The sequence below is a fragment of the Cygnus olor genome, chromosome Z, assembly GCF_009769625.2.
Source record: "Cygnus olor isolate bCygOlo1 chromosome Z, bCygOlo1.pri.v2, whole genome shotgun sequence".
Classification (NCBI taxonomy): domain Eukaryota; kingdom Metazoa; phylum Chordata; class Aves; order Anseriformes; family Anatidae; genus Cygnus; species Cygnus olor.
The window spans coordinates 2,657,013-2,669,179 of NC_049198.1; the positions used below are offsets into that span (position 1 = coordinate 2,657,013).

Here is a 12,167-nt window from a genome sequence, read left to right on the forward strand (position 1 = left end):
AAATATCAGCTAATCATACCAGCAAAAATAAACACTTCGGTGGGCAACGTCTCTTCAGCTTCACAGTACAAAGCAAGCAGTGGCAGAGGTCAGGAAGAAGCTGTTTCTGTGAAGACTTTTGCATTTTTTTTGTTGCTGAAGATATTTTCTAGTGCCTACACCGTGCCTGGCAGTGCTGGTACCAGGCAGCACGAGCCAGGCCAGAGCCTCAGCTACTGCATCACCCGGGGCGGTGGATGCTGGCTTTTGTGTGGGTTTTTGTTTTTTCTAAAGAAGGATAAAAAGCATCCTAAACAGAGTGATACTGTATCACACGGCATTAATGCAGTTACTTGAAGCGAGACACACAGAGGTTATTTGCTTCCTCTATTTGCTAAAATAAATAAATCGTGTGTAGATTAAGTGCTGTGCAATGAAGACAGCACTGTACAAAATATTCCCCAGCAGAAGCTTACATTTCCTAGATAAGATACATGGCAGTGAAGGCTGATGAACTACAGACTTTCACATGAAACTATTACTAACTACTATTACTACTAAAAATATCGCCTCTCTATACTTGCTAAAATAAACATTTATATGCACAGATAATCCCCAAGCTTCGATGTATAAACCAACTGGTGGTGGATAACTGTTGGAAAAAGCTGTGCCAATAAGCTCACTGCTGCAGTTTGCCTGTTGGAGGCTCTTCTTGCTCCGCATCCAAACGATTGGCAGTAGCTGGGACACAATGGCAAGTGGAAGCGAATCCAAAATGAAAAAAGCTGGAGAGCTTGGAGATGCAATTTCTTCTTCTTCTTCTTCTTTTTTTTTTTTTTTTTTCCCTTGGTTTCAATTAGAAGAAAATCATTACCAAATATTTTCACATCGTAATTTTTCATGCTGATGAGAGCATCAGACCAAAATAATAGGAGTCTCATTTCCTCTTAGGAAACTAAATAAGAAATGAGGCTTGGAAAGAAGCTCCCAAAGCCAGCTAATCCATTGCGCAGCTCCAGAAGAGGGTCTCCCATAGCACACAGGACGTCAGGAGCCTGTTTGCTTCACAGAAAGTGTGCTGGGATGCTCTGCATGAGCCAGCCCTGGGAGAAAAGCCCCCATCACAGTGCTCCCACCTCCTTGCATCTCCTCTTGAGAGAAAGTCCATAATGCATGTCTGGCAAGTAGACATCCTTGTCCATAAAAAGTTTCTGAGGCCTGCATTTGTTTTTCTGTTGTACAGGAAGACTAGACAGTACGTAGCCATTTGCTAGACAAAATCAGCTCCAGGATTCCAAACTTGCTACAATGGGAGACCAAAAACCAGATGGGAATCTTATCCAATTGCTCTTGTGTAATGCTTCTGTTAAGTGAGACCGTGGCTATGGTCTACACTGAGCAAAAGTGCACGTCAAAAAATAATGTTACTAAAGTTACCCTTCATAACACTGATCTTGTTATAGGTTTTTTTTTTTTTTCAGGATGGACTGAGTTTAGCCATTAACATAATACCGAATCCTAGGATCGTGAAAGATGATCCAGAACACCTTAGAAGCATCACTTAAGCGTCACAGTAAACACTGCTGTTGATGCCCAAACACACAACCATTTCAGGCAAGGTGGGGCCAGATACATTTCTATGTTTGTTCTTTTTGAAATACCTTTATCAACCGTGGCCTGTTATTTTAGGCAAATCAGATCAAATGCAGCTATCAGTTCTCTTAGACTACATTTGCTCCTGTGCTTCTGCCTCTTTTTGCATGCCTGTGGAGGTGAATACTGCATGCTAGGCAGCACCATGGCCTCAAAATAAAATAGTGCAGCTCATCAAGCACTGGAGAAATAGCTGTCAGAGATTACAAAGCAAGAGTTCATCAGGTAAATCTGCATGCAAAACCAGCAAGATACATGCCAAAATCATATACTGTAGCTCAGCAGATCCAAATCCCAGAATAAAGCTAAGCCAGCCTAACCATCTGGACACGTATGTCATATAACAATCTATGCAATTGGGTTTTTGCTCTTAAATCCTCCAGTCCTAAAAAAAAAAAAAAAAAAAAAAAAAAAAAAGAGAGAGAGAGAGAGAGAGAAAAGAAAAAAAAGACAAGTTAACTTTAAACGTTTTTTTTTCCACCACAAACATCTACACTGGGAAATCCTTTAGCAAGCTGTTCTTTTTTCTATTCCCAATCTTAGGGACAAAACAAAATAAATAAATAAAGCACCAAACAATTAAATTCTGCCACAGAAATCAATGCAGACAGTCCCCCTTTCCATGCTGGGTTTTCACGTATTAAGTGTCGCTAGCAGATATGTAAAAAAAATATCCCAGTTTTTGCCTTTGACACTGTGACTTCTAAGAAGCGTTTTTCCAGTGCCAAGAAAGATCAGTCACATTGCTGGCATTAAGTAGCACTCCCTCAAGCTGTTAAATTCTTTACCTGCAGACGAGTGGCTCTTGAATAGGTAAAAAACTATTTCCTGCCTTTTGAAGATACAGAAGAGAACCTAAAGGATTATGAAATCCCTATAACTGATAACCTTTGGACAGCAGCGCTATCAAAAGGCAAGGATAAGTGACCAAATTCATCCACCATCTAGCTGTTTAAAGTCAGGGAGTTCAAACTGGAGATGAATTGCCTTCAGCAAAGCCGCAGTCTACGAGGTGCTGTGTGCTTATGGCCCTTAACGAGCATGGTGAAAGAATAGTGAATATTATGACCGACAGCATTAATATATGTAAATGTATATATGTGTGTGTGTATGTGTGTATATATATTTAAGAATCTGGGAATAGCACACAACAATTCAGAGGAATGAAACCACAGAACCAGGGTAAAATTAACGAAGGTGCCAGCATGATGCAGAAGCCTATTTCCCAATTTTAAAAGATCCTACAGTCTAGACTGGGAGTCTGGAGTTTGCCGTCGCTTGGTCCAGAAGCGGAGATGAGCTTGCCCACAGTGTGCCAGTGTAAAGGAGCTCAGCAAAGGCTTTTGTTCATTGTGTGTATTCTACAATCACATACGACCAGGATATTACCTGAAAGGATTTTTGTCATATAACTACTTATTAAAGCCTACAAGACCAAGCCATAAGCATGTGGTGAGCTGGGCTGCAGACATGTCTCTTCCTTTCTTCTTCCAAGGTCCTGCTGCCCTCCTTACTCACTTCATTTATGTCTGGCCCATGGTTACCTATCAGGTAAGGTCAGCAGGCAAACGAAGGCCATGCCACCCCTAGCACAAGCTCCTCAGGTGGTGTAACACAGACCAAACCCAACTTTCCAGGCAGGGGCAGTTTTATCTTTAAGGCCATTGTCCCCCTGAGGAAGGCTGTAAATGCTTTGAAGCTCTCCCTGATATTCAGGTGTCAGAAGCTCAATATCCCTGATATTGAGGATGAGCTACCTCTCATGGAAACAAACTTTGTTTCAAGGCAGAATTAAATAATTCAGTCCTCTGCTTCTGTGTTATTTTCCTCTCCCCCATGACATTTTGAAAATTCACAAGAAATCTAGAATTGTTGTTATTTATTACCTATCTGTGTTAGCAGACTCACAGTCCTGGAGGATTTCCTCATGCTCAAGAGGGAGTGGTTCCTGCTCCATAAAATGCCCAGCATCCAAGTGCATGGACAAGTCAAGAGAGGGCCATGAACCAACACCATGGAAATGAAGAGAAAAAAGTGGTCTGTTAATAAGATGTCAGGTTTTGCTGGCAGGACTGATGTGTATCAGCAAAAATATAACCTCCCAGCAGTGTTAACTTCGTTATAAACACAGGCAAGCCCTTTTGCTCTTCTAGCTCGTGCCATTTTGGAGATCAATTTAAGCTATGCAAGAAGAGTTTTAAAGTCAGTATGGGGTGTGTTTTGTTGAGCAAGAAGTATCTGGTTGCAGTGGTACAATGCTGCTGCTAAGTCCTCTGAGCACAGACAAGACCATTTCCTGCCCTACCTGTCCTTGCTTGGTCGTGATCTGCTGAAAAAGTATGAATTCAGAAACACCTGGAGCCACACCTGGCTGGTGTGTGCACCGATGACCAAGCCAGAGAAGCACAAACTTGGCAGGGTGAGAAACAAAGGGATGAGGCACTCTGAGAGTACTCCACAAACAGAGTTACGGAGGACAGTGACAGACAGGGCCTACGTGATGACAACTGGCACGTTTTCCTGTGTCCTCTGACCCCAGTCCAGCCATCTGCACTATCCACACCAGCCCATGGACAGCCTCTGCCTGAACTAGGATGGCCCACACTTGGGTTTGATGAGGATGAGCCATGTAACAGCACTAGCTGGTAAGAGTATGTCAGCAATTTGAGATTAACAGTCTGGTGCCTAATATTTAGTCCATGAATTCATTGAAAAATACCAGTTATAAATAGCAGAAGCTGCGTGATTGTAAGAACTGCAGAAGCTGGTGGGGACGTGGAGACGGATGTATCACCTGCAGTGACAAAGGAACTCACTTTATGAAGCTAACAGCTTCCCTCAAATTCCTCTGATTCATCTATGACATAGACTGCGGTCACTTTATGGATGTCTTCTCCTGAGCCAAGCTGACCAGGATGACTGGATTGAATGTTATATCACAAGATGACAGGAGGAGTTAGTGATATGTGTCCCCTCTACATGCCATTTCCCACGAGGCCTAAAAAAGATCATCATACTTTATTTTATGATCAGCGGGTCATTCATCTATATCTGCTTTGAAGCCACAGTAGACTTTTTGCCAATCACTAATAGAAACTAAATAAACAGAGCCAAACAGTGTCATCTATCTGTGTGGTGAGTAATTATGAGGGATTCCTCTTTAAATAGATGCTTAAGTAAATATAGAAATATCATTTTACAAATGCTGGCTCAAGAAGAGATGTTGGGGAATTACAAAGGAGAGACACCTCACTTACATACGTGCTTATCTTAGGGCAACTCTGACCCTACACGGTTACCCAGCACATAGCAAAGGAATTTATTTCAGCTTTTATGGTTGCACGTGAGCTTTCTTCAGTGCACCATCAACTGATGCTCGGGATTGAGAAGTACTTTTCTATTTCCAAAGCTTCATTCATAAAAACGACCTTTTCATTGAATCTTTTCATTCGGGTATGCGCCGGTATTTATTTCCCGAGGAGACTATTGGGAGACTATTTCACATAATGTATCAGGAGTAAGTTCAATATGGGGTAGGGCTATAATGCAGTGAAGTGACCGTTCTCGACCCCCTCGAGTTGTGTTTACTCATGACCCCGGTGCACCGACCACAAAGCACTGGGTGTTCTGGCTGACATGAGCTGTTTCACTCTGCCCACTCCAGCTCTCCCTCCGTGTCCGCAGCCTCACTCCTCCCTGCTCTGGGGCTGGGATGCAGTTCGAGGGGCAGCTGGTTCTCAGTGCCACACAGAGCTGTTTGTGACCTAGTAACAGCACTAGGGCTGGGTTTGTTTGGGAAGCTCGGCCCTGATCAGGACCTCGGTGGGCAAAACGCAATTAACTGGGGGAGGAGGACAGCAGAAAGCAGGAAGGGGAAGTGGGGGAAGCAATGGGGAAGCACAAAGTGCCATAACCAGAGTTTCAAATACCTCTGCAATTGTCTGTGGATCAGCCAAGTGGCTGGTGACTCCCATTGACGCCTGCCAGCACAACAACGCTATTGCTCACCCACCCAGCCGAGCTGGATAGCTTGGCTGAAAGATTTATCTCCCGGACAAATAATGAAGATGCTGGTAGCGAGGGAACAGGCGGACATGAATACAGATGGGCAAGCGAGAGTGGGGCAGGGAGAACCACAGCCAGGCAGGAAGGCAGGACACCCAAATCTGGAGAAAGAAGGGAACAGACCCCTGCCATGGGCAAGGGGACGGAAACACTTAATGTATCTGGGGGCTGAGCACTGACTCTCGTATTTCCATTTGTTCTTCCCCTCCCCTCTGCAGCCCAAGCCCTTCAACCTCGATACGTTCATGCTCCCCCCACTCCCCCTGATAAAACTCTTGAACCAGAAAGGAAGAAAAATGCAGACCTTTCTTAATATTGCTGCCACGGCATGAAAAGAAGTTGGCAGGGAGGCCCAGGAGCCGGGATTCCTGGGACTCGCAGCCACGCGTGGGGAGACAGCAACAGGACCCAGGCTTGTGCAAGAGGACGTCCTCCTTCTGCAGCGCTCAGCACGGTTCTGAGCTCAGCGGGCTGACATGGCGAAACGCCATATCATTGTTTGCTTTATATCAAACGGGGCCATGCCATCACTTTTTTAGGGAAACGGCTGCTCTCTGGCTGCCTGCAGCCGCGCAGCGGGAGCTCCGGCCAGGCGCGCAGGCGAGGTAGAGCCAAACAGCTGCTCCCAGCTGGGCAGCGGCACCGGCTCCCACCGAGCTGCTGCAGACCTCCAGGGCTGCCAGTGCTCTCCGGGGTGCAAGGCAGCGGTCCCCAGGCCGACCTGCTGCTCTCCCAGCAGAAATGCTACCTGGCAGAGCTGCAGCTCATCACCTGCCTGCGCACTGCCCGGCTGCCTTATCCTGGTGGTCTCATCCTGCTGCTGGCAGGCAGGTCGCTCCAAGGGTGACTTGTCCACGCTGTGTTGGTGCCTCAGAGAAGGGAGAGGAATTGCTCTCTGGAGGCGTTTGCCTTGTCTCGGAGTCCCTGGAAAGAGTCCACCTGACATCAGAACAGAAATCTTTCTTTATTCTGGCCACAGTGAACACCACCAAGGTGCTTCACCTTCACTCTTCATTCAGGAGAGTATCAATGGTGACATTCTTTCCATCGATGTCAAATTGTCTATGAGTTAATTGAGTTTTTCCTATCTAGTCTGGAGAACAGAGACGAAGTTCCTTGGAAGATGCTGGAACAGAAATACTCACTGCCCTCAGGGGTGCATATAATGGCATGGGATTTCTGTACGTTACAACATTCCTTTAAAACCATGTCATCTAATGACAGACTTTCTTCTCTTTGTTTGGGGGGAGGGAGAGAGAAGTTAGCTTTGTTGTACTATTTCCTCTCTCCATTCCTCATTTTAGTTTTCAGATAGGTAGATGCCGTAGAATGCATTTTAATTGTAAATCAAAATATGTTCTACTTCGCAGTGCCTTCCTTTTGAGAGTCTTGGAGGAGGATGCGAGCACTGGACTGCCATCACCGCAGCCTTGCAGCCAGAGCTCAGCGAGGAACCTGTTGCTTTGCCAGGATACAGACTGGTAAACTGAGGCAGGGCGCTGGCCCCGTGGCAAGGGGTCTCAGGGGAAAGGCATTAAACCACCAATTTTGCAGCAACTTCTCAGTACATGACCGTCTCTGTAAAACCTATGGAATTTAATAAAGAACTCTCAAGCAGGCATGATTTTCATTTTAGTTTATTCTTTTTACTTTAGTGCTCTCCCACCAGGTATTTCCCCTTCAATTCCACGATGCTCCCCCATCCTGGGGAAGAACACTCCTGCCCCGGTGGGGCAGCGCCACAGGGCCGCCAGCCTCCGGGCCCGGCGGCGGGGAAGGGCAGGGGGGATGGAAGGAGGGAAAAAAGGGACGGGAAGGAGGGAAGGGAAGGAGGGAAGGAGGGAAGGAGGGAGAAGCCGCCGCCACCGCCTGACTCACGGTTGCCGCGGGATGTGGCAACGCGAGGCCGGGCGGTGGCAGCAGGCGGGGCTGGGTGCGGGCGGAGGGAGGGCGGCGGCGGCGGCGGCAGGGAATCCCCCCGCCCGCGGCGGCGGCCGGGCAAGACCCGCCCGGGCAGGCGGCGGCGGCTCGCCCAGGACCCGGCCCAGGACCCGACCGAGGACAAGGACCAGGACCAGGCCCCGACCCAGGCCCCGATCCAGGCCCAGGCCCAGATCCAGGCCCAGGCCCCAAGCCCCAGGCCCAGCCCTAGGCCCCGACCCAGGCCCAGGCCCAAGCCCAAGCCCCGACCCCAGCCCTGACCCCGGCCCAAGCCCAGGCAAGCTCCACGGGCTGCAATTTTATTATTTATTAACTATAAATATATCTATTAAATAATGTTTTCAAAATCTGTGTTTATTTCATTACTTCATTTTCTATATTACCTAGTATTTCACCTTCGTGCGATTGGAAGCTGCCCCAAAGTCGTGGCACGGCTGACACCTTTATCCCAGCGCTGCTGCCGTAACCAGGGCTACATCTAAACCAGTACTATGCAAGGTTCTTGGGGGACTTTATGTTCATGGAGCTAGCGCTTAAAATACTATAGAAAATACATCCTTCTTTGTTTCTGAGGCTCCCGAGTAGTCTTGCTTCACAGTAAGCCAAAGCAATTAATAGGCCTTTTGGCTTTGCTTAATCTAGTTTGCTACATTTTTTCTTTAATTAATATATTGCAAAATAGTTTTGCTATTCCAAACTAAACTAACCTTCAAATCAATGCCAATTTACCTTACCTCATGTCCCGCATCTTGAGAAGCAGAAGTGTTGCTTCCACAGGACCAAGAGGGGCAGGAGGGTTGCAGCTGTGCCCAGGCAAGAGATCCTGTCTTCTGCATCAGCACTACATGCTGCTGAAATCAAGTCACATAATACCTTGCAAATGTCTCAAATGCCCGAGTTCAACAGTATGCCATACAATAAAATGAACGTGAATCCATGTGTGTTACGCACAACTCTGCCATCCCTGTTTTTGCAAACTGATTGAGAGCACCTTCTAGGCTGTTACCCAAGTTAAAATCTGAGATGGAGGAAGACAACACAGAGCTGTAAGACTCGACAGAGGTATCAGAATGACATGCCATGTTTCTAGGCATCTTGACAGAGAAGCTGAGATCTTGCTGTCCTTTCTTTCTCTGTTCAAGTTTTGTATTGAATTTATGGATTCAGTTCTTGGAACAGAACATAAAAAGGTGGCATTTGTAAGCATAAATGGCCAGCTGTCCATTTGCCTACCATATACATGTATCAAATCTCTTATCAGGCTCCTTAACTGGTCCTACCAATTAAGCATGTGTTGGACTTTGCATCTTTTGTGCAGCCGTATACTCCTGCAATTCTAAAACATGAAACAGGAAGGGTCAGACAGATTGTGTTCCTCAAGGTGAGCTAAAAGCTTAACACTTGTCTTTAGGATTTCATGATAAGAAAAAAAAAATCTCTTTGGCTCTTTGCTTCAGAATACGATTAATATTCTAGTAACCTACCTCCCTAAACAGGACCTTGTGAGGAAGCCCTGAGAGCTCTAACCTCACTTGGACTCCACTGAGAGGTGAGGTGCTCAGTGCCTTTAGGAGGCTGCGTGCAGTTTGCAGAGCAGAGCCAGATGGGCTTGAGAAAGCCGAGCTGCTGACTTCCTAGCACATCACCATAAACAAAGAGAGTAATAGTAAATAATAATAATCCTTAGCAGGTAATGACAATAGCGGTTGGGGCTGTGAATGGAGTGGGTCTTTCAAACCTCTGTTTATGGTGCCTGTGATATCACTCAGTCTGGCAGGAGGTCTGCAGCTCGGATTTCTTAAGGCCTTTAGGAGGTGGTAATTGTCTCACTTTTGCTTTAAACACAGTGTTAATTACATTTCTAAACAATGCCTATAAACTCTTTAATTCTTTGTAAAATGTTCCTTATATCTATGATTTTTTTTTTTGGGGGGGGGGGGGGGCACGTTGGGAGGCTTTGGGGGAGGTCACAGTTAAATACCATCATGAGGGCTATCAAATGAAAACATTCATTTTTAATTTTACTCGTAGTTGATAGAGTTAAATTTCAAATGGCGTCTTTCTTTGAATTTGGAGGCATAGTCATATACAATCCTTTATAGTACACATTTCCTCCTTGCTTCAAATCATTTTTCTTCTCCATTCTATAGGTGGTGTTGGGTGGCCCAGCTCTGTGTCATTAAACTATGCCAGCAACCCTCTCCCCAGAAAAAGTGTTAAAAAAAAAAAGTATACCTGTTATATCCTTTGGAGTCCAAAGTTCCTGAAATGATGTTTTTGAAAAAATCAAATATTAACACATTTGGGCCATGCTCTAGAAGACCCATCCAGCAGCCCACAACTATCTCAGCCAGTATGGCTGCTCTTACGTTCTCACCAAATATGTAATTTTCCTCTTAAATGAGGAGAACAAGTCTGGGCCTCCTTTGGATTAATCATTGCTATCAGATGGCATGCCTTCTTCCCTCAAGATGAAATGAATGTGGAGGTTTGGGTAATATGCTTTTGAAAATCCAATCTTCAAATTACACTTTACTATTAATACCTTTTTTTTTTTGTGTGTGTTCAGTTTATGCAATTTGGGTTGTGAAATCAGGGTAGTCAGTTCCTCTCCAATCCTTGTTTACCCGAAACTCCCTTATTTCAGGTTCAAAGGAGACTTTTCATCCTGGAGGTAGTCCCTATCAGGCAGGGTCCTGACTTTCATTGCAGCGCTACTCTTTAGTTCTCAAGTGACTTCTACGACTCGGATATTTTAGAGAAAATTCAATTCCAAGCAGGTTGTTTTCCCTGGAACAGAGCCACGTCAAAGCCTGTCATGAAAGCATTTCTGTCGGGTTTAATATTTGTTAAAAGTTATTAAAAATCCCAACCCTACATTTAGATGAATGAGGACTTTTCAATTATCTGTTTTAATGCACTGGCACTACTAATTCATAAATTATCAGGTCTGAAGGGCTATTCCTACTGTCTAGACTACCCACCTGAGTAACGCAGGCCAGAAAAGCTCCCTGCATTTGTACAGGTTTGAACCGGCTGGAGCTCATCTTTTGAATACCACCAAAACCTCACTTCAAAATTGTTATTGACAGAGAATCCACTGCAGCCAGCGGTTAATTACTGTAACTGGATCATTACCTGTGAAAAATAATGCTTTGTTTCTCTCCTGATTTTTCCTAACAGAACATCCAGCTTTTAGCTCATGCTGCAGCTTTGATGGACTCAAGAAACCATTAACAAAGGTTTTTTTTTCCCATGTGTGATTAAGGTATTGTAGACTTCTGATAAACTAAAGACATTGTTTGTCTGCAGTTGTGGAGCATCTGTATTTGTATGCATCTTCTCAGCTCTCTCTTAAGCACATCATACAGGTGTAAACACAGCCAAAAATGTCTCATAGAGATATAATGCTCCCATGGAGACAGAATAGAAACAAGTGCCCAAGAGTTTGCTATTTAAAATTAGGACTTGGGTTTGAGGACAAGAAATCTAAAACGTGTTCTCTAAAAGTAGACTGTGGCAATACTCTACTCTTATAACATCATTGCTTTATCAAGTGCTCATGTCAGAGGTCTGATCATTGAATTTTCTTTTCATGTAAAACTGTAGGTCAGTATGAGGAACGCTGATCCCGAACGTCACAAACATGAATTTTCTTTTTAGAACGGAGTTATCTCAGTCTCTGATGGGACAAATTTCCCATTAACATCAGTGGGAATTTTCCCTGGAAAAGACTGTGAAAAGGACAGGCCAGCACCTCACCACCAGTGAAGACAGACAGTGTTTGAGGGAGAAAGCAGCTCCATGGTGCATCTGGCTACGCCACCACAATACAGGTCACATCAATGATATTTAGGTTGTGATCTATTGTGTTAAAAAGGAAGAAACTGCAGAATTACACCCATACCTGACAGCAGTAGGAAATACAGAAGCTGGTGGTTTTCCGTGTGCTTTGCCTGACCCTCTGCCCTTCCCTTTCCAACTATGTCTGCCAAAGAGGTTTTGGTAGTTTTGTTTCTAATGAAGGAATTGCAAGTTCCTCCTGCTTCTAAACGGATGTACACAGCCGTGGCACCTGGCAGTCCCTTCTCTGGTGTTATCGGCTGGTCCTGAAGAACAGCACATCCCTGCCTTGTGGCTGCCATTTGAGCAGGATCTGATAAATCCCCCTGAAGCCTGATAGTCATGCCAGAAGTCAGGGATTAGCTTGATAACCTTACGTCTGAAATGCCACTTCTAAGTGAGGGACACCCCACCCTTCCCAGTCCCCCCGGGCTATCCATAGGTGTCGCAACGTGGCGGTCAGTACCATATGTTCGTGGGATGCCCTGGGTTTACTTGCTTTGCTGCTCTGGGAGGAATCTGAGTGGAGGCGCCCTGAGGACTACAGGCAGATCAGGAACACTGGCTGAAAACAGAAAGCAGCTGTCTCCAACACTACTCTGGACTCCAGAGGTTTCAGGTGAAGGAATCTTTCCTCTGACCCATGTCAGCCACAGCTCTTTATATACACACCGCTGTCGGGTCCA

General features: G+C 45.4%; 1 long non-coding RNA gene across 1 annotated transcript; it reads right to left on the minus strand.

Moving 5' to 3' along the window:
* Positions 1 to 755: 755 nt before the first annotated feature.
* Positions 756 to 6,625, minus strand: LOC121061547. The gene is made up of 3 exons (XR_005815149.1): positions 6,002 to 6,625; positions 3,519 to 3,580; positions 756 to 2,017 (listed from the first exon to the last, which is right to left on the minus strand). It is a non-coding gene; the product is annotated as an uncharacterized LOC121061547 (long non-coding RNA).
* Between the last annotated feature and the right edge of the window lie 5,542 nt (positions 6,626 to 12,167).